This window comes from Panthera onca, chromosome E1 (assembly GCF_046562875.1).
Source record: "Panthera onca isolate mPanOnc1 chromosome E1, mPanOnc1 haplotype 2, whole genome shotgun sequence".
Lineage (NCBI taxonomy): Eukaryota > Metazoa > Chordata > Mammalia > Carnivora > Felidae > Panthera > Panthera onca.
Genome location: NC_138352.1, coordinates 52793182 through 52813100, shown reverse-complemented (window position 1 = coordinate 52813100; position 19919 = coordinate 52793182). Strand labels below are relative to the sequence as shown.

At 52.7% G+C, this 19919-nt stretch overlaps 1 pseudogene; it reads left to right on the top strand.

Annotated features, from left to right (window-relative positions):
• Positions 1–1476: 1476 nt before the first annotated feature.
• On the top strand, positions 1477–1962 carry LOC132687058 (large ribosomal subunit protein uL23 pseudogene; annotated as a pseudogene).
• The last annotated feature ends 17957 nt before the right edge of the window (positions 1963–19919 follow it).

The window sequence follows — 19919 nt, the reverse complement described above, 5'->3', positions numbered from 1 at the left end:
TTTTTTAGAGCAGTTTTAGGTCCGCAGCAAAATTAAGGGGGAAATACCAGGTTCCCCCATATCCTCTGTGCTGGTCACACGCATCCTTCCCCACCAACTGCACCCCACACTACACCTGCGCTATAGTGGATAAAACTACATGGACACATCGTGTCCCCTAAAGTCCGTTATCTACCCTAGAGTTCACCTTCAGTGGGTTTGGACGAATGTGTGATGACACGAAGCCACCGCTGTAAGTATCAAGAAACCGCCAAATTATCTTCCAGAGTGGCTGTACCGTTTGTGCATCCCACCAGCAGTGACTGAGAGTCCCCGCCACTCCACGTCCTCGCCAGCATTTGGTGCTGGCAGTGCTTTGGATTGGGGCCGTTCCAATAGGTGGGTAGCGGTACGTCACTATTGTTTTGATTCGTGATTTCCTGATGACATAGGCTGTTGAACATCTTTTTGTATGCTTCCTTGCCATCTGGATAGCTTCTCTGAAGAGGTGTCTGTTCAGGTCTTTTGCCCATTTTTGGATCAGGTTGTTCATTTTCTTATTGTTGACTTTTTTTTTTAATTTTTTTTAACATTTATTTATTTTTGAGACAGAGAGAGAGAGCATGAACAGGGGAGGGGCAGAGAGAGAGGGAGACACAGAATCCGAAACAGGCTCCAGGCTCTGAGCTGTCAGCACAGAGCCCGACGCAGGGCTCGAACCCACGGACCGCGAGATCATGACCTGAGCCGAAGTCGGGCGCTCCACCGACTCAGCCACCCAGGCGCCCCTTCTTATCGTTGACTTTTAAGAGTTCTTGGTATATTCTGGGCCACAGTTCTTTGTCAGATGTGTCCTTTGCAAGTATTTTCTCCCAGTCTGTGGCTGGTCTCCTTGTTCTCCTGACATCGCCTTTCACAGAGCAGAAGTTTTAAATTTATTTAGTTATTTTTTATTTAAAAAATTTTCTTTTAATGTTTTTATTTATTTTGAGAGAGAGAGAGAGAGAGAGAGAGAGACAGAGTGCAAGCAGGGGCAGAGAGAGAGGGAGACACAGAATCTGAAGCAGGCTCCAGGCTTTGAACTGTCAGCACAGAGCCCAACGTGGGACTCAAACCCACAAACCATGAGATCATGACGTGAGCCAAAGTGGGATACTTAATGGACTGAGGCACCCAGGTACCCCGGAAGTTTTTTTTTTATGTTTATTTATTTTTGAGACAGAGAGAGACAGAGCATGAACGGGGGAGGGTCAGAGAGAGAGGGAGACACAGAATCTGAAACAGGCTCCAGGCTCTGAGCCATCAGCACAGAGCCCGACGCGGGGCTCGAACTCACGGACCATGAGATCATGACCTGAGCCGAAGTCGGACGCTTAACCGACTGAGCCACCCAGGCGCCCCAGAAGTTTTAAATTTTAATCAAATCCAGCTCATCAATGATTTCTTTCTTGGGTTGTGCTTTTGGTGTTGTATCTAAAAAGTCATCATTTCATGAAGATGGTGCTGAAGGCAAAGAAGGAAGCCCCTGCCCCTCCCAAACCCGAAGCCAAAGCAAAGGCTTTGAAGGCCAAGAAAGCAGTGCTGAAAGGTGTCCACAGTCATAGAAAAAAGATCTGCACGTCACCTACATTCTGATGGCCCAAGACACCGCATCTCCAAAGGCAGCCCAAATATCCTGGAAAGACCACCCACAAGAGAAACAAGCTTGGCCACTATGCCATCATCAAGTTCCCCATGACTACCAAGTCACCCATGAAAAAGATGGAAGACAGCAACACACTTGTGTTCATTGTAGATGTCAAGGCCAATAAGCACCAGATCAGACAGGCTGTGAAGAAGCTCCATGACATTGATGTGGCCAAGGTCAACACTCTGATGAGGCCCGATGGAGAAAAGAAGGCCTATATCCAACTGGCTCCTGACTATGATGCTTTGGATGTGGCCGACAAAATTGGGATCACTAAGCTGAGTCCAGCTGGCTAAACCTACATACGCATTTTTTTACTATAAAAAAAAAAAAAAAAGGATAATAAAAAATAAAAAGTCATCAGCGGGGTGCCTGCCTGGCTCAGTTGGTGGAGCGTGCAACTCCTGATCTTGGGGTTGTAGGTTCAAGCCCTATGTTGGGTGGAGACATTACTCAAATCTTAGAAAAAGCTGAGAAATAAATAAATAAAAAGTCATCACCATACTCAAGGTCAACTAGATTTTCTCCTGTGTTATCTTCTAGGAGTTTTACAGTTTTGCACTTTACATTTAGATCTTTGATCCACTTTGGGTCAATTTTTGCGAAGCACATAGATTCTGTCTGGATGCAGGTTTTTGCAGGTGGATGTCTACGTTGTTCCAGTACCATTTGTTGAAAAGACTATCTTTCCGCCATTGTATTGCATCGGTTCCTTTGTCAAAGATCAATCGACTGTATTCATTTGGCTCCGTTTCCGGGCTCTCTATTCTTTCCCTTCATTTGTTTGTCTATTCCTTTGCCAATACCACACTTGCTTTGATTACTGTGGCTTTATGGTAAGTCTTGAAGACAAGTAGCGTTAGTCGTCTGACTTTGTCTTTCTCCTTCAGTACCAAGTTGGCTACCTCTGGGGCTTTTGCTTTCCATATTACATTCTAGAATCATTTTGTTGATCGCCACAAAATAACTCGCTGGTATTTTGATTTCGGATGACGCTGGATCTGTAGATCAAGTTGGGAAGAATTGAGATCTTGACAAAACTGAGCTCTTTAATCCGTGAGCATGGAATGTCTCTCCATTTATTTAGTGCTGCTTTGATATCTTTCATCAGAGTTCTGTAGCTTTCCTCACAGAGATCTTACACATATGTTGTTAGATTTATATCTAAGTATTTCCTTTGGGGGGATGCTAATATAGATGACAATGTGTTTTTAATTTCATTCATTGCCAGTACATAGGAAAGTGATTGCCTTTTGTATATTAACCTTGTATTCTGCGATTCCTTATTAGCTCCGGGAGTTTTTATGGTCAAGTCTTGCGGATTTTCTGTATAGATGATCATGTCATCTGTGAACAAAGACAGTTTGATTTCTTCCTTTTTTTTTTTTTTTTTTTAATTTCTTCCTTCTCAATGCCTTCCCTTTCCTTCTCTTGTCTTACTGCAGTAGCTAGGACTTTCAGGGCAATGTTGAAACACAGTGGCGAGAGAAGCATCCTTGCCTTATTTCTTTTCTTTTTTTAAAAAAATGCTTATTTGTTCATTTTGAGAGAGAGAGAGCAAGGGAGGGGCAGAGAGAGAAGGAGAGAGAGAATCCCAAGCAAGGTCCATACTGTCAGGGTGGAGCCCGATTCGGGGAATGATCTCATGAGCCATGACATGTGTCTTGACCTGAGCCAAAATCAAGAGTCAGACGCTTAACTGACTGAGCCACCCAGGCGCCCCATCCTTGCTTTATTTCTGATCTTAATGGGAAAGCTTCCAGTTTCTCACCATTAAGTATGATGTTAGCTAGACGTTTTGGTAGATGTTCTTTATCCAGTGGAGGAAGTTCCCCTCTATTCCTAATTTACGGAGAGTTTTTAGCATGAATGGGTGTTGAATTCTGTCAAATGTTTTCTCTGTAACTATTGATATGATCACGTCACTTTTCTTTAGCCTGGTGGTGTGATAGATTACACTAATTGATTTTCAAATACTAAACCAGCCTTGCATATCTGAGAGAAATCCTGCTTAGTCACTGTGTATAATTCTCTTTGTACATTGCTGCATTTGATTTGCTAATATTTTTGGAGGATTTTCACACATATGTTCATGAGAGATATTGATCTGTGGTTTTCTTTTCTTGTCATGTCTTTGTCCGGTTTACATATTTGGGTAGTGTTGGTCTCATAGAGTGAGTTAGAAAGTATTCCCTCATCTTCTATCTTTTGAAAGAGATTGTAGAGCATTGGTATAATGTCTTCCTTCGAAGTTAAAATTCTCCAGTGAGCTCTTCTGGGCCCCTGAACCTCTCTGATCTCGGTTTCCTCATCCACAAAATGATGAGAACTGGTTGTCACAGTCATGTTGGATCACAGCACACCACGTGGCTCTGCAATGAGTGATATTTACATGGTCAGATGCTATTTTTTGGTTGTCGTTGGTTTTTTTTAAACAAGGATCAACTTTTAGACAAATGACGGGAGACTTGTCTATGATTACAGCCTAAGAGGGAAATATTAACGACTTGATGCCAAAAGTATAGTTCATAGTGGCTAGAAGGTGGAGAGAGAGGAGTGGGGGGAGGGACCAATGTGGAGAATCAAGAGATCCCGTCTTTGGTGGGCTGAACAAGAAATGGCCTCTGTAGTGGGCTGATGTGTGATGACTGATGGTGCATAGATGAGGAGTGAAGGGCTTGAGAACAGTAGATCATGACCACATTTAGGAGGGAAGGAGAGATTGGGAGGTTGAGAGCCGAATTCTTATCAATCCTAAAAGGCAACCAGTTGATAATGTCTAAAGTTGACAAGTCAAGGAAGAGAAGTAAAATGTTTTAAAATAACAGTATACTGGAGTTATCAAGAACTCTTGGTCTCAGTTCAGGTCCTGACCTCTTGGTTTGTGAGTTCGAGCTCTGGATAGTGCAGAGCCTGCTTGGGATTCTCTCTCTCTTTGCTCATGCTCCCCTACTCATGCTCGCTCTCTCTCTCTCTCTCAAAATAAATAAATAGGGGTGGTTGGGTGGCTCAGTCAGTTAAGCATCTGACTGGCTCAGGTCATGATCTCGCGGTTTGTGAGTTTGAGCCCCATGTCGGGCTCTGTGCTGACCGCTCAGAGCCTGGAACCTGCTTCCGATTCTGTGTCTCCCTCTCTCTCTGCCCCTCCCCCCATTCGCACTCTGTCTCTCTGTCTTTCTCTCTCAAAAACAAATAAACATTAAATACATAAATACATAAATAAACAAACAAACTTTAAAAAATTAGAGATAAGAAGACAATCACCAGAGTATCTAAATAAAAATGGTTCACAAGTTTCCCTGGGGATCGGGACTCCAGATAGGACAAGGAGAAGTTGTTTTTCACTTGAATCCCTTCTGTGCTCTTTAACTTTTCAACTATGTGTATATTACTTGGTGAAAAATGTTTACATAAGTTGTCTCAATTAAAAATTTCAACTGAAGGGTATTTTTAGTTTTCCTTTAGGATTTTTCGTTGATTTATTGATGTGTAACTGACATACAAGAAGCTGCACAGACTCGAGGTGTGCAATTTGGTCGTTCTGACATATGTATACAACCGTACGACCCTCACACTAATATTAATTAAGGCCCACTTTATTCAGATCTCCTTAGTTTTTACCTGATGTTCTTTTTTTTTTTTTTTTCCAAATTCCCATACAGGTCACCTTATGTAGGAGCCACATCTCCTTAGGCTGTAGCATTTTCTCAGACCTTCCTTGCATTGATGACCTTGACATTTTTGAGGAGTGCTGGTCAAGTATTTTGTAGAACGTCCCTCCATTGGGATTTCCCTGATTTTTTTTTTTTTTTTATGATTAGACTAGGGCTATGGATTTGGAGGAAGAAGGGTCAGTTTTATCATATCATATCAAGGGTACATACTAATGACATTACTTATCACTGTTTATGTGAGCCTCGATCACTCAGCTGAGATCATATCGGTCAGATACTTCCCCTGTAGAAGTGCCTCTTTCCCTTCACCCCCACTTTCCATACCGGACTCTCTGGAAAGAGCCCACACTTAGAGAATGAGAAACAATTCTCCATCTTGAGTGGGCCATGTATATAAAGTATCTGGATTTCTTCTGCCTGGGATATTTGTCTCTTTTCCCCCATTTATGTACTTACTCAGTAATTTATTTCTCTCCGCGTGGACTCACGGACGTTTACTTTATGCTTTGAGTTACAATTCAACCCCACTTTACTTACTTTGTTGCTCAAATTCTTCCAGCCTTGGCCACCGTAAGTGCTTTCAGTTAGGTGCTGATTTTCCTTTGACACACCGTGATCGTGAGGGTTTTTTTGTGTCTCTGTTTCTGTCCGTCTTGTTTGAGCACTTTCTTACCTGTGGCGGTACAAGATTCTCTAGGCCCATCTTGTGTCTTTCTTGCCAGGGTGCGAAACTCAGCCGTTGCCCCGGCCCCAGGAACCGCTGGTTCCTTTTGTTGGGAGAATGGGGTTAGAAAGTAACCTCTGGGGGCGCCTGGGTGGCTCAGTCGGTTGAGCGTCCGACTTCGGCTCAGGTCACAATCTCGCGGTTCATGAGTTCGAGCCCCGCGTCGGGCTCTGGGCTGACGGCTCAGAGCCTGGAGCCTGCTTCCGATTCTGTGTCTCCCTCTCTCTCTGCCCCTCCCCCGTTCATGCTCTGTCTCTCTCTGTCCCAAAAATAAATAAACGTTAAAAAAATTTTTGTTAAAAAAAAGAAAAAAGAAATTAACCTCTGGGCACCAAGTGTGCTCATTTCTAAGTTGGTGTGGTTACTTCCAGGGGGTTCCCCGTGGACAGAGCAGGCAAGTATATATGCACACTAACCCTTGTGGATAGATATGTCTATAAATAGTTCTAGATGTGACCATTCTGTATCTCTGTGAACCTAAACGGAGAGCAATGTCTCCAACTCTAATGCATAAATCATTCTATCATTCTAACTTCCTCCCCTTGCTTACTGACACCACTACACAGGGGGAAGCCTGGATCTTGCAATCTGCCACCCATTGACCTTGTTCAATTCCAACACACCGGCATCAGAATTGTTAACCTGTACCTCTGCAAGAAAGAAGCATCCACTAGAGTGCGGTGCTCTCGTACGGTTTCTGTTGACTTTAGTCTCGCAGACGCTACTCATTTTCAGAGCCACTCAGAACAGCACCTTTCCTTCCCGTCTCCTTTTGGGGCGTTGCTTCCCACGTTTGTAACAGATTGTTTTGTTACATGCTGCGCTCTTTCCTGAGATCTCCCGGCCTCCTAAATGATTTTTGAAACCTGCCACACGACGGTTCCCTCTCCGCGCTGTAAAGTTCTAGGCGGTTGACAAAACGCACACTGTCCTGGGTCCGCCCTCGCAGTGTCATACAGAATAGTTTCACCATCCTGAAACAAAATTCCCCGAGCGTCAACCATTCAACCCTTCCTCCTTCCCCCAAACTCCTTGCAAACATTGACATTTTTCCCGTCACTGTAATTTTGCCTTTTCCAGAAACATATCATTGGCATCACATGTAGCCTTTTTAGACTGGTCTGTTCGACTTAGAAATATACATTTAAGACTCATCCATATCTTTTCTTTTCTCGCTGAATGATATTCCTCCAGATAGATATATCCCGCTCGTTTACCCATTCACCCTTTGAAACATCTTGATCGTTTCCAGTTCGGGGCAGTTATAAAGCTGTGAAAACATGGGTGTGGACATAAAGTTTTCAAGTCAGTTGGGTGAATGCTTCGGAGTGCGACTGCTGGAGCACATATTTAGCTTTGTAGGAAACCGCCAAATTGTCTTCCGAAGTGGCTGTACCATTTTCATTCCCACCAGCCACGAGTGAGAGTTCCTGTTGCTCCCCGTCCTCCCCAGCAATTGCTGTTGTCGGTTTTTCAAGCTGGAGCCATTCTAATAGGCTGCCTTGTTTTTGCTTTAATTTGCAATTCCCTCATGACATATGAGGTCGAGTATCTTTTCGTATGTTTATTTGCCATCTGTGTATTTTCTTTGGGGGGGGGGGAGGCGTCTGTCCAGATTTTTCTGCCCATTTTTTAATTGGTTTGTTTGTTTTCTTATTGTTGAGCTTTAAGACTTCGTTTGTATACTTTGGATACAAGTCGTTTTTCAGAAACGTGTTTTGCAAATATTTTCTCCCAGTCTGTGGCCTCTCTTTTCATTCTCTTAACAGTGTCTTCAAAAAGAAGATTTTTATTTTGATGAAGCCCAATTTAGCCACTTGCTTTTTCGTGGATCCTGGGCTTGGGGTCATAGCTGAGAAATCTTTGCCTAACCCAAGGTTATGAAATAAATAAGATTTCAGGGCTCCTGGGTGGCTCAGTCGGTTAAGCGTCTGACTTCAGCTCGGGTCGTGATCTCGCAGTCTGTGAGTTTGAGTCCCGCATCGGGCTCTCTGGTGTCAGAACAGAGCCCGCTTCAGATCCTCTGTCTCCCTCTCTCGCTGTCCCTCCCCTACTCGTGCACACTCCCTCTCTCAAAAATAAACAAACATTACAAAAATAAAATAAACAATATGCTATTGATATTAACCCTTCACATTTTGTTAATAAAATTAAAAACACTTTCTCTTCTGTTTTCTCCTAGAAGTTGTGTCATTTTAAGTTTTACCTTAGACCTATGACAAATTTGACTTTATTTTTGCATATGAGGTGATACGTGGGTCAAAGTTTTTTGATTTTTCCTTTTTGTTTTTGTTTTTGTTTTACATACGATGTACGCTTTTTCTGGCACCATTTGTTGAAAAGACTGTCCTCTCCCCACTCAGTCACCTGGGTACCTTTGTCAAGAATCAGTGGCCCATGTGTGTGTGGGTTATTTCTGGACTCTATTCTTTTTTTTTTTTTACTATTAAAAAAAATTTTTTTAATGTTTTATTTATTTTTGAGACAGAGAGAGACAGAGCATGAGCAGGGGAGGGTCAGAGAGAGAAGGAGACACAGAATGTGAAGCAGGCTCCAGGCTCTGAGCTGTCAGCACAGAGCCCGACGCGGGGCTCGAACTCACGGACTGTGAGATCATGACCTGAGCCGAAGTCGGACGCTTAACCGACTGAGCCACCCAGGCGCCCCTCTGGACTCTATTCTGTTCCATTGGTCTATTTGTCTATCTTTACACCAATACCATATTGCTTGGATTATGGTTTCCTCGCCCATGCGTGCTGATCGGTACTCAGCCTAACACTCAAGGGGTCCCCTCTGCAGGTCTGGGGGCGCCCTCTGTGCAGACCTCTCCTCCTGTCAACTCTAGACGCCATGGACCTTCATTTCTGCCCCCAACTCTCACCTTTACCCCTCCTCTCTGGGAGAACCCCCCTCCACACACACACACATACACAATGCTGGGGTCCTGCCTCAGTCTCTCTCCCTGGGCCACAGTCCAGAAACCCTCTCTGGGCAGGAAGCTAGGGGTCTTAGGGCCCGGCTCCTTGTTGCCTATCCCTCAGGGATCACTGTCCTTCCTTGCCTGACCTTGTTTCACACATTCTGTCTGGCTGTTTTGGTTATTTTGAGAGGAAGGGCTAACACAGTCCCTGCGACTCCATCCCGGGCAGAAGCCAAGGGATTTTAAAGTCTCTTCCAGCTTTAAATCTTGCAGTTAACTAAGACTCCCGGCTGATCTCCCTGTGCCACATAGGTCTCCTTGCTAAGTCTAAGGCGACCCTCCCAGGGCGCAGGAGGGCAAGGTGGCTCGGACAGGGTGTTTGCGGGGACAGCAAGTAGGAAGTAGGAGAGGAGAGAACTCAGGGGAGAGAAAGTCATGTGCCTGGAGAAAGAAAAGAACAGATGACTGGGAGGTGGGACCCAGGGAGGGGCTGAGGCATGAGACCCAGGGTGGGGGGCGTCAGGGAGTCAGCCGGAGGCACAAGCAGGTGCAGGGTGAGGTCACGGCCGAACCTGCTTCTGTCTGACCCAGGAATTCAAACTCTGAACTGCTCGCAACCCTGCCTGCTCTGAGAGCCTGCAAGAAAGATAGAGAAGGAAGAGAGGGTCTTTTATGGTGCCCAGGCCAAGCGACCCGGCCTGAGGCTCGCAGCCCTCCCGGAAGGAGCAGAAAGGGAGGGTGGAACCAGGTTTTCCTGAGCCCAGAGATGCTGCTTCCCTCCAGGGGGCGGAGGGGAGCCCCCCGTTGTCTGAGATCTCACAGGAGTCCAGAGCACCCACCCAGTGCCCCACGTGGTGCCGAGGGCTGGGGGACAGGGGGTGGCCCATGGTAGATACTTCTTTGTGCCCCTGAAGATTCTGAGGGTGGGGAGTGGTGTGGCCCCATAGCGTCAGCCTGGCAACTGGCCGACTGTGCACCCCATGGAGATTCAGATTCAGTGGGGCCCGGCCTCTGAGCCCCAGGTGATTCCGTTGCAGCCGGTGGTCAGGGGTTCCATCTGGGGAAGCGCTGTTCCATGCAGCGGGTATCTTCCACCCAAAAAAGTTACGGAAAAGATGGCAGTCCTCATAATCTCAGTCCTCTGGGAGTCTCCCAGGCAGGGGCCCAAAGGGGAGTTGAGGTCTGGGGAGAGCACTGGCAGAGGTGGAGGGAAGGAGCCCAGGCGGGCAGAGGTAAGCCTGCCCGCATCCCTTTCAAGTCCCTTGAACCCTGGACTCCCTCCCATCCCAGATCTTATCTCTGGGTGCCTGTCCCTGGGTAGAGCTTTCTCTGGGGCACCTCGGGATCCCCCGAGGCAGGAGAAGAAGGCAGATCAAAGGGCAGGCGCCCTGACAAGGGAATCTGAGAGGCTTTCTTTGTCTGTATCCTGGAGAGGCCCGGCCAGAGACAGGATGGGTGGGAGCCCCGGGCCAGGGGCTGGGGAGGGGGCTGCGAGCGGAGAAACCAAATCCTGGTGTATTCACTGTGGACAAAAGGAAGGGCTTGGAGAGGGGGTCAGGCTCCTCTCACCAGCTGCTCTGGCTGGAGGCTTCCGGCAACGTCTTGGGACATGTGGGTCGGGTTCTCCTCAGGGGCAGAAAAGACCCAAAGTGGGTGGCATTTGCATCCCTACTGGTTGGGGACCCAGGTTACTCACGGCCCGGAGGAGGCCTGGGAGCAGAGCTGGGGAGGGGGCCGTGAAGTAGGGAAGAGACCCCTCCCAAACTCTCCAATCCCAGACGCCCCCCGACACCCCTGTCCCTCCTGGGAGAGCAGAACAGCCACTTGGGTGTAACCCTATCCCTGGGCTCTGGTCTCCCCCACATCTGGAGCCCCAGCTGCTGACCCACCATGGAGGCTGTGAACTTCCCCCCCCCCCCCCCCCCCCCCGAAGCCTGCCTGGTCCCAACGACGGCAGAATTGCCGAGGGGCGCAGCAGCTGTCTGGGCTGGGCTGTCTGGGTCACAGGCGGGCGCCGAGGCTCTGTGAGGGGGGGAGGGGGTGCTGGGGGGGGACGATCCGTGTTTCACCTGCCTCTATGGGAATTCGGGGCCTTCAGTTGGTGTTAGGGTGGGGGGCTGTGTTTGGGAACAGTCAACCTTTCCCCAACTTTGAATTTATTCAAGGAAACCCAGAGACGAGGACCCTTAAACCACGTACCCCTCCCCCCCAAATCCTCCACTGAGAATTATTGGACTCCACGCAGGCTCACTGGACCACGTCCCAATAGTGCCAGGCTAGGTCTGGAAGTGGAAATGGGTGGGGGCGGGGTCATGGGTTCCCTCATACCCCATGAGCCCCACCCCACCCCACCCCCCCGGGCATCGCTTCCTGAGGTCGGTTATTCTCAAGCGCCCTGGGTTAGCTGCTGAGTAACACGGGACCACGAAATTAGCAGCCTATAAAAAAACACACATTTATCATTTCCTGGTTTCCACGGGTCACGGGTCCAGCTTCACTGGGCGCTCTGCTCAGGGTCTCCCAGTCAGGGTGGTGGCCGGGCTGCATTGCTTCCTGAGTTCAGGATCCTCTTTCGAGATCCCGCTTTTCTTGGAAGAACTCAGTCCTGGGGCTCTGGGATTGGCTGCCTTCCGGAGGCTGCCCTCAGCTCCCTGCCACCGGGCCCTCTCTCCCAGGCCCTCTCACTACAGGGCAGGTTGCTTCCTTAAGGCCAACGAGAGGATCTCTCCCACCAACCCCCACTTTTAAGACCTTTCACCTGCTTAAGCCAGACCCACCCAGAACCAGCTCCCTTCTGATAAGGCAGAAGTCATTTAGAACCTTAATTACATCTGCAAAACCCCTTCACCTTTGTCGTATTTCATCAGCTAGGGGCAAGTCACAGGTCTGTCCACACTCAAGGGAGGGGATTATATGGAGGCAGGATTCATTGGGCATCACCTTAGCCTTGCCTCTGCCACACCGTCCACTGAGTGCCTTTTCTTTTTTCCCTGTAGAAGTAGGCCTCACGTCCAGCGCAGAGCCCGTCTTGGGGCTTGAACTCACGCCCCTGAGATCAAGGCCTGATGAGATCACCAGTCGGACGCTTAACCAACTGAGCCACTCAGGTACCTCTTCATCTCCCTCTCCTTCCACAGACCCCTCTGCCATTTCTGGGCCATGGGACGGGGACCGCGCCGGTAGCCTGGGCAGGTGGCCAGGTGTGGACCCTTTCTCTTTTTTTACTTCCATTCAGCAAAGGGCAGTTGAACGTTCACAAGGCGTGCAGCTTGGTGAGGCCATGACCCTGACCGCTGAGACCCCCATCCTCCAGGGGGAGGCCAACCCCACATAAAGAAGTCGCCTTATACCTTTAGGGAAGTCCAGGAGAGCTTCTGAAAGGACAGATACCCTGGGCTGGCTCCGGTGGGATTTTGGAGGCAACCGAGGTTGGGAGTGAGCGAGGAAAGGGCTGTTCTGGCTCAGCGTCGGCTTGACAGAAGGCAATCTGGGGGGTAATGTGGCTGCTGGCCACAGGGCTTCAGATTGAAAGATCAGACTAGAAAGCCAAGAGGGAGGGCTGAGAACGGGCCAGCTGGGGAGGCAGCAGGGAGCCGTGACCGTGAACTTCTGTGAGCAGGGGAAGGACATAATGATATCTTGTCATGCACACCCTCCCTCAGCGGCTGTGCTGCCCCTCCCACACGGGCACAGAGACCACCCCCGGGCCAGAGGGGAGCACAGCTGTGCGTCCCCAGCTTCTGGGAGCCCCTCTGTGCCGCCACAGCAGCCCCAGGGGCCCTGCCTCACAGCCTCACAGCTCTGCACACCCAGCCCCAGATGTTCTCACGCCCCGTCGTCCCAGACACGGGCCCCAGACAGTTGCACAGCTGGCCGGCCGGCCTGGGGGACAGCGGGCCTGCCAATCGCCCTGGGGAAGGAGGGCAAAGAGGGGACACCTCAGACAAACAGAGCCGACTCCCTGAGCCAAAGCACACACCGGTCAAGGCCTGAGCAAGCAGGCTGGGGAGGGGGGCTGGGGAGGGTTGGGGGGCAGTTAACCCCATCTCTCCCAGCACGGCCCCCAAGGAGTCCCCTACAAACTCATTTCCGCCATTCCCCTGTCCCCACTCCTTAACCATCCCAGCCAGCTCGTCTGACTTCTCCAGCAAACAAATTCATTCATTCCCTCCTTTTTACAGAAGCAAGACACAGGTCTTGGCCCCAAGGAGGCCAGGGTCTGGAAGTTCCTTCCGTTGTCTGACCTTGCTCCCACGCTCTGACTTGGTCACAGCTGTCCCGGACTGCCTCCCCTCTGCCTCCAAGTGGAGAATCAGGAACCGGGGCTAGGGACAGGAGACGGAGAGCCGGCAGTGTGGCGAGGGCCGGAGGAGGCCTCCGGGGCCTCTGCAACCCGAGGGCGTTGCCTTGCTCTGGAGGCAGCTCAGCACGGGACCGCGAGGCCTGGGCCCCCGTTACAGCCCTCCTGACCCGCTAGCAGCACGTCCCCAGACGGGTTGCTGAGGTCTCTGCTAAGGTGCCTCTCAGGTGGCATCCGCGCAGAGCCCCTAGACCCACGTCACGCACGGTAACTGCTCAGGCAGCGTCACCGGCTGCCATTCCGACCACAGCAGGGCCCGAGGAGACAAAGTCGGAACCGTCTCGAATTCACGCTCTAGTGGCGGAGGCAGACGCTGACCATGGAAGCAATCAGGCAGCGAGGTCATCCCAGACTGTAACAGGTGAAAGGAAGGCATGAAGAGGACGGTGAGCAGAGCCCTGGATGGGGGGGGGGGGGGGGGGGGCGCGGGGGGAGGGCTGGGCGTTTCCAGGGAGGCCGTTCCCCTATCTCTCCAACTGTGTGTCGTGATGTGTGGACAGAGAGTCACAGGGGACCAGGCACCGGGCCCTGTGCCCAAGACTTCCGGGTCCCGAAGCGTGCACTGCTCAACGAGCACCTGCAGGGGGGCCAGGCGCTGTGCTGTGCCCGAGACAGCCGTGAACGTGAACGAGCCGAGGGGGGATCTCTCAGAGAGCCCAGCCGGCGGTGGGGGGGGCGGGGGGGGGAGACAGACGTTAAACAAACCGCACCGGGAAGGATGATGGAATAATTATTAAAGGAAAGTGGGGCGGGCCGTCTGCTCTTGACCTGGGCTCCCTGAGGGCAGGGGCTGTGTTTCCCCCTCACACTAGAGATGCCTGAGGTCAGGACGGTGATTTCCCCGTGAGACCCACCTACCTCAGGCACACCTCAGGGGTGTGGCCGGTCCTAGGGCCAGTCAGCTCCCCACAGTCCCCACTGGGGCTCAGCCCTGCGGCTCCCTGCCCTCCCCGCCGCTGTAAGGTCCCTCAGCCACTCACAGCAGGGGTGAGTGCCAAACAGGGCACTGGGCTGACGCCATGGGTCCACAGTCACCTTTAGGAGGGGTCTGAGGGCAGGACCGGGCCTGGAAGAAGACCCAGGAGAAGTTGCTAGAACAAGGAGGGCCTAGGAACAACCTCTGGGAGACACGGCCTCCAGCCCCTGCCCTGAGTTCCTGTGGACCCTGGGCAAGCCCTTTCTGTCCTGCTGGCCTGTTTTCCCGTGAGGTGATGGGCCTAGGATGGTCCTTGCGGGCCCTTCCGGTCTTCGCTTCTCCCCCTTTTTATGACAAAATGGACAATACATCTTGGGAAACCGCGAGGGCCGGGGACTTCACGTGAGCCCTCCATGAGGGGACACGCTATGGCATGAGAGGCTTGAGGCGGAGACTAAAAAGAACTTCCTGGAAGTGAGTCCCTGGATAGGTCCTGTGTCACCGCTTCCTAGGGCCCCGCCTGGCTGACTAGCAGGAGGGACCTTGGCCAAGGCAGCATCGGGGCGATACCTCCTGCCCTTCGCAGCCAGGATGGCAGGGTTTTGTCCTGGTCAGGCTGGGTCGCCCTTCCCAGCACTCTGAGGTTTGACCTTTGGCCTTTGGCTGAGTCACGCAGCAAGGCTGTTTGTCCCCTCACCCGCCCCGTTAGGACTGTGCAGAGCCCAGTGCTGTCTCTGGGAGAGGCAGACAAACACCAAAGCTCCCCCCCCCCCCCAGCTCTGGAGGCAGCTGGACCCCCAACTGTGTAGGAGTCTAAAACCAGATCGGGGAAGCCGAGACGGCAGCGTGCCCAGCAGTGAGTGCTGGGGGGCTGGTGGGGGCCAGGCAACCGTGCGCCCCTCTGCCCCCCGCCCGTCTGCAGACATGTGCATGGGCGGAAGGGAAGAGGGTGGGCAGGTGAAGGCCCTGCCTGGAGGCCGTGTGCACGTCTGTGGGCAGCTGTCCTGGGCTCAGGCCTGGGGGCTGGGTGTGCCCAGGCGAAGGGTTCCAGATGCTGGTCAGGACGCCGCACACAGCGTCAGGTGGAGGGTCTGGGGTGCAGGTGCATGGGTCAGGATGTGAGCCCCGGTGACGTGGGGAGCCCGGGCCAGTCTGGGCCCCGTGAAGTCATGCTGGGTGTTCTGCACGCCCTCTCCGGGCCTGGGGCCCCCTGCGCACAGAGAGGGGGTCAGAGGGCTGTGTGAGGCTTCCCCAGCTCCAACTATCTGTGCTTAAGCTGCAGAGAAAGCCCCAGGGGCCCTGCACGCCTCCCTCTAGGCCCTCTGTCTGCCCTTGATCCCTGTCCTGGCGCCCAGCAACTGCGCCTGACCATCGAATGCAGGCCGGGCCAGCTGTCACTGTGACATCCATTCTCCTCGGAGGTCCCCGGAGCGCCCACCCAGCTCCCAACCCCCCTCCCTCCCACCTTTCTCCCTTCCCCCTGCGCTCCCACAGCTGGGAATTAGGCTGCTGGTACCTGGAGGCCTCCCTTGGCCACGAAGACTCTTGGGGTTCTGAGCCTTAATCCATGAGTTGGGAGGGACCCAGGTGACAAAGAGCTCTGCTCCCAGCACCCCCAGAGCCCCCCCTTTCCACTGCCCCTGCCCCCGAGGACTCCTGGGGCCTCAGCCCAGCCCGGGAAGAAGTCCGCTCATTTGCATATCACATACATCTGATTTACATGTGCCTCCCGGTTAGTCATTTCCAAGCGACTCCGGAATTCTGATCTCACAGGAAGCTGAGCCTTCTCTAGAGCCTTGCTTCGCTCCACTCCCTCCCCCCATCCAGATGCCTCCTAAGACACGCGCGTGCGTGCACACACACACACACACACACACACAGTATACACCTGCCCCTGTACACATGCATCAGAATATACCAGCCCCCACTCACATGCAAATAAGCAGAGTCCTGGGTCCCATACCTGTGCACTCTTATCCACGCCCGGCGGGATTAGTGCTTGAACATTTAAGGCCCGAATTCTCATTTCATCAAACAGTACAGACTAATTTGGCTCCAAGGATTTCTGCTTACCCCTCCGTCTCCCCTAGAAGTTCCTTCAGAGTAAGGGCTATGTTTCTAGCTTCAAAACTGGGGATTATCGGGGTGCCTGGGTGGCTCAGTCGGTTAAGCGGCCGACTTCGGCTCAGGCCATGATCTCACGGTTTGTGGGTTCGAGCCCCGCGTCGGGCTCTGGGCTGCCGGCTCGGAGCCTGGAGCCTGCTTTAGATTCTGTGCCTTCCCCTCTCTCTGCCCCTCCCAGACTCATGCTCTGTGTCTCTCTCAAAAATAAACATTAAAGAAAAACTCTTTAAAAAAATGGGGATAATAATAGGGCCAACCTCAGGTGTTTATAGCAAGGATTAAGTGAGTTAATTTGTGTAATGAGTATAGGAGAACTCCCGTTACGACTCAGAGTCTGCTAGGATGGTTATTATTACACACTCTACCATTTACTTCTAAAATTTTTTTTAACGTTTTATTTATTTTTGAGACAGGGAGAGACAGAGCATGAACAGGGGAGGGTCAGAGAGAGGGAGGCACAGAATCCGAAACAGGCTCCAGGCTCTGAGCTGTCAGCACAGAACCCGATGCGGGGCTCGAACTCACGGACCGCGAGATCACGACCTGAGCCGAAGTCGGCCGCTTAACCGACTGAGCCACCCAGGCGCCCCTACCATTTACTTCTTACAGCAACCTGGTGTTGCTGAAATATTGTTAATCCTACTATCCCTACCTTACAGGTGGGGAAAGCGAGGCTAAGTATTTAGGGCTGTCCTTGCCCAGATTTGAACCTGGATTTGGCAAAGTCTTAACCACCGTGCCCTCCCGCCGCCCCATCGTGGCTCAGGACGTGACAGTTCCGGGCAAGCTGATCCAATGGCCAGCCCAGGACTTCCTGGTCCGGCTTATCTGCACACGTCCACATCCTTCACCGTGTCTCTCCAGCACGTAGGCGTGCACTCCATCTGGACTCGGGGACCGACGACAGCGTAGGAGTAGGACGATCCTGAAAAAGAGCTGCCCATTGGCCCGATCCCCGCAGCTAACTGAGGTTCATGAGTAGCATCCTGAGAAAAGAGTCCACGTGGAGAAGGGGACACAGGGGATGGGCTTGGGGTGTGGGGTCTTGGTCCACACCCTGGTCCAGGGTGCTGATCATTCAGTTTCTCCCCACACATTCATTCCACATCCCAGCCCCGAACTCCTGGAGAGACCCTGTCCACCGCCCATGTCATATGGTGAAGCTTGCCCTGGAATCTGTTTTCCTGCAGCCCCATCGGCCAGGCCTCGCTCACATCACCGGCCCGCCACAGACCCTGGACTGTTGGTTAACAGGGGCCTGGCTATAACCGACAAGTCCTGCTGGGGAGCGATCCTGGGGGCCACAGACAGCTAGGGAGGCAAGGCCACATGGGTTTCCCTCCCTTCTGGTGGCTGGGCAACAGCCAAGCCAGAGAGCGATCCCTCTACCTCACACAGCAAGTCTGGGCCTGCCAGCCCCCCCTTTTCTCTGGCTCTGCTGGGGACCTGGTCCACCTGTGTGTCCAGTCAGCTCCAGGGACAGTAGCCCGGATGGCCAGAATCCCAGGAGGGACAAATGAGGCATCTGAGCGGCTGCGGCACGTCTTCTGATCCTGCGACAACGCCCGCCCCAAAGCCTGCCAGGCCAGGGACGGGAGAGCCCATGAGGCATGAAATAGGGAAGGAGGAACTTTCTTGGGATGAGATGAATCGAGACACAGGAGGGCGAGCCTGCAGCCCGGGGCTGATCCTGCCCACAGATGTCAGCGCTGGGGTCCAGCCAGCTCTGGATTTGGGGCTGGCTGCAAGGAGGGAGGGGGAGGCAGGGTTATAGAAGGAATGACTTCTTGAGCCACTTCAGGCTCCGGATCCAGCCTGCCCTCTTCGGCCCAGGCCCAGAGAACCGGACACCCGAGCCCTGTGGACATTGGGGTGACCGGGGCAGCAGAGAGAAGGATCCGTGGACGGGGAGGCAGTGGACGCAGGGGCGCACCCAGGACCTCAGCCGGCAGCTATGGGCTCCGGGACCCGCGGAGCCGGGCAGGTGCGGTGGCGCCGCAGCGCCCTCTGCTGGCCGGAGGCGGAGGCGGCCCGTTGAGAGCTCTGTTGGCGGGGGTGGGGGCGGCCAGGGCCGCTGCCGGCTCTGGCCCAGCGACGCCAAGTTCCCTGGGTCCCAGGAGTCAGCGCCCACCAAGGCGGCCATCCAAGCTGGGAGAACCTTGGTGACTCCTATGTCAATCCCTATGCCATCATTGGAAAAACTGAAGCCAAGAGAGGGGAGATGACTAGTCCCCAAAAGGGGCTTGGGTCAGGGGCCGGATCTGGGACAGGCAACGTCCCAGGGGCAGCACCAAGGGACGGCGGCGGATTCCCGAGTCACCCCCACCCCACCAACCATCCCAAATCCGCCCACATCCGAATGACTCTAGACAGGCCTCCCAGCCCCCAGCCCCCACCTCGGCCTCCCACTGCTCTACCCAGACCCTTTCTATAACAGTTCTAGAATCTCCTTGTCTCCCCACTAACCCCTCCTGCCACCCCACCTTCAGCTCACCCCCACCCCCAGCCTCAGGAGACTACCTGTGCTCCCCGAGGCACCAGACCATCCCCCACACGAAGCCTTCTGCTTTTTTCTCGCTTTGTCCCCCAGGAAATGAAAGTTTTAACTTATTTCTTTTCTTTTTTGTTTTTATTAACTTTATTGGATTTTCTTTTTAATTATGAGCCATAGTACTACATGTTCTTTGTAACACCTTACACAAACCAGAGGGATCGAGACAGAACTTTTGAGAATCTCCTCTCTCCTTTCGCAGCCCCGCGCCTCTGAGGTCACTGACAGGGTTGAAGAAGTGTCGTCTTTCTTTGCTTCTCCAGGGCCATTTGCCCAACAAGTTGGAAGCAGTAAGACCCACTACGTGTCCACTGCCTACCCCTGCGAGAAGCCTGGGCTCCCCGGGCGAGTCGGACAGCAGCCGTGGTGCCCACTACGCTCACGGGGTTTCCATCCCAGTCGGGGAGGGGAGGCCATAGAGAGGAGATGAGAACATTTCAGATGGTGACACATTCTCTGGGGGTAATGGTGGGGGTGCTGGGCTGGGAGTGCTGGGCTCTGAGGCAGGAACCAGGCTGCTGGAGGGGACGCTTGCCCGCCAAGGGATCCTTGAGGAGGGGCATTACCAGTGGATCTCCACTGGAGGGCACTGGAGGCCACTGGGAGGGGGTTGAAAGCCACTGTCCGCAGGGCAGCATTGCACAAGGCTCAGAGAAAGCTTCCCTGTCTTCTGGGGAGTGGACGGAGGGGGGGATAACAAAGTGCAGAGTGCAAAGTCGGTGGGGACAGGTGACGCTGGGGGAACAGGGGCAGGAGAGGCGGCAATTCCATTTCAGGAAAGCTTCAAGAAGGAAATGATGCCTGAGCCAGGAAGGCCGCACGGGTCAGAGGCGTTTGCAGGTGTTTGGGAGGTGGGGCCGAGGGAACAGTGTGCATAAAGGCACCAAGGCCAAATGGGGCACCCGGGTGGCTCAGTCGGTTAAGCTCCCAGCTCTGGATTGTGGCTCAGGTCATGGTCTCGAGGTTCATGAGATCCCGCCCCGT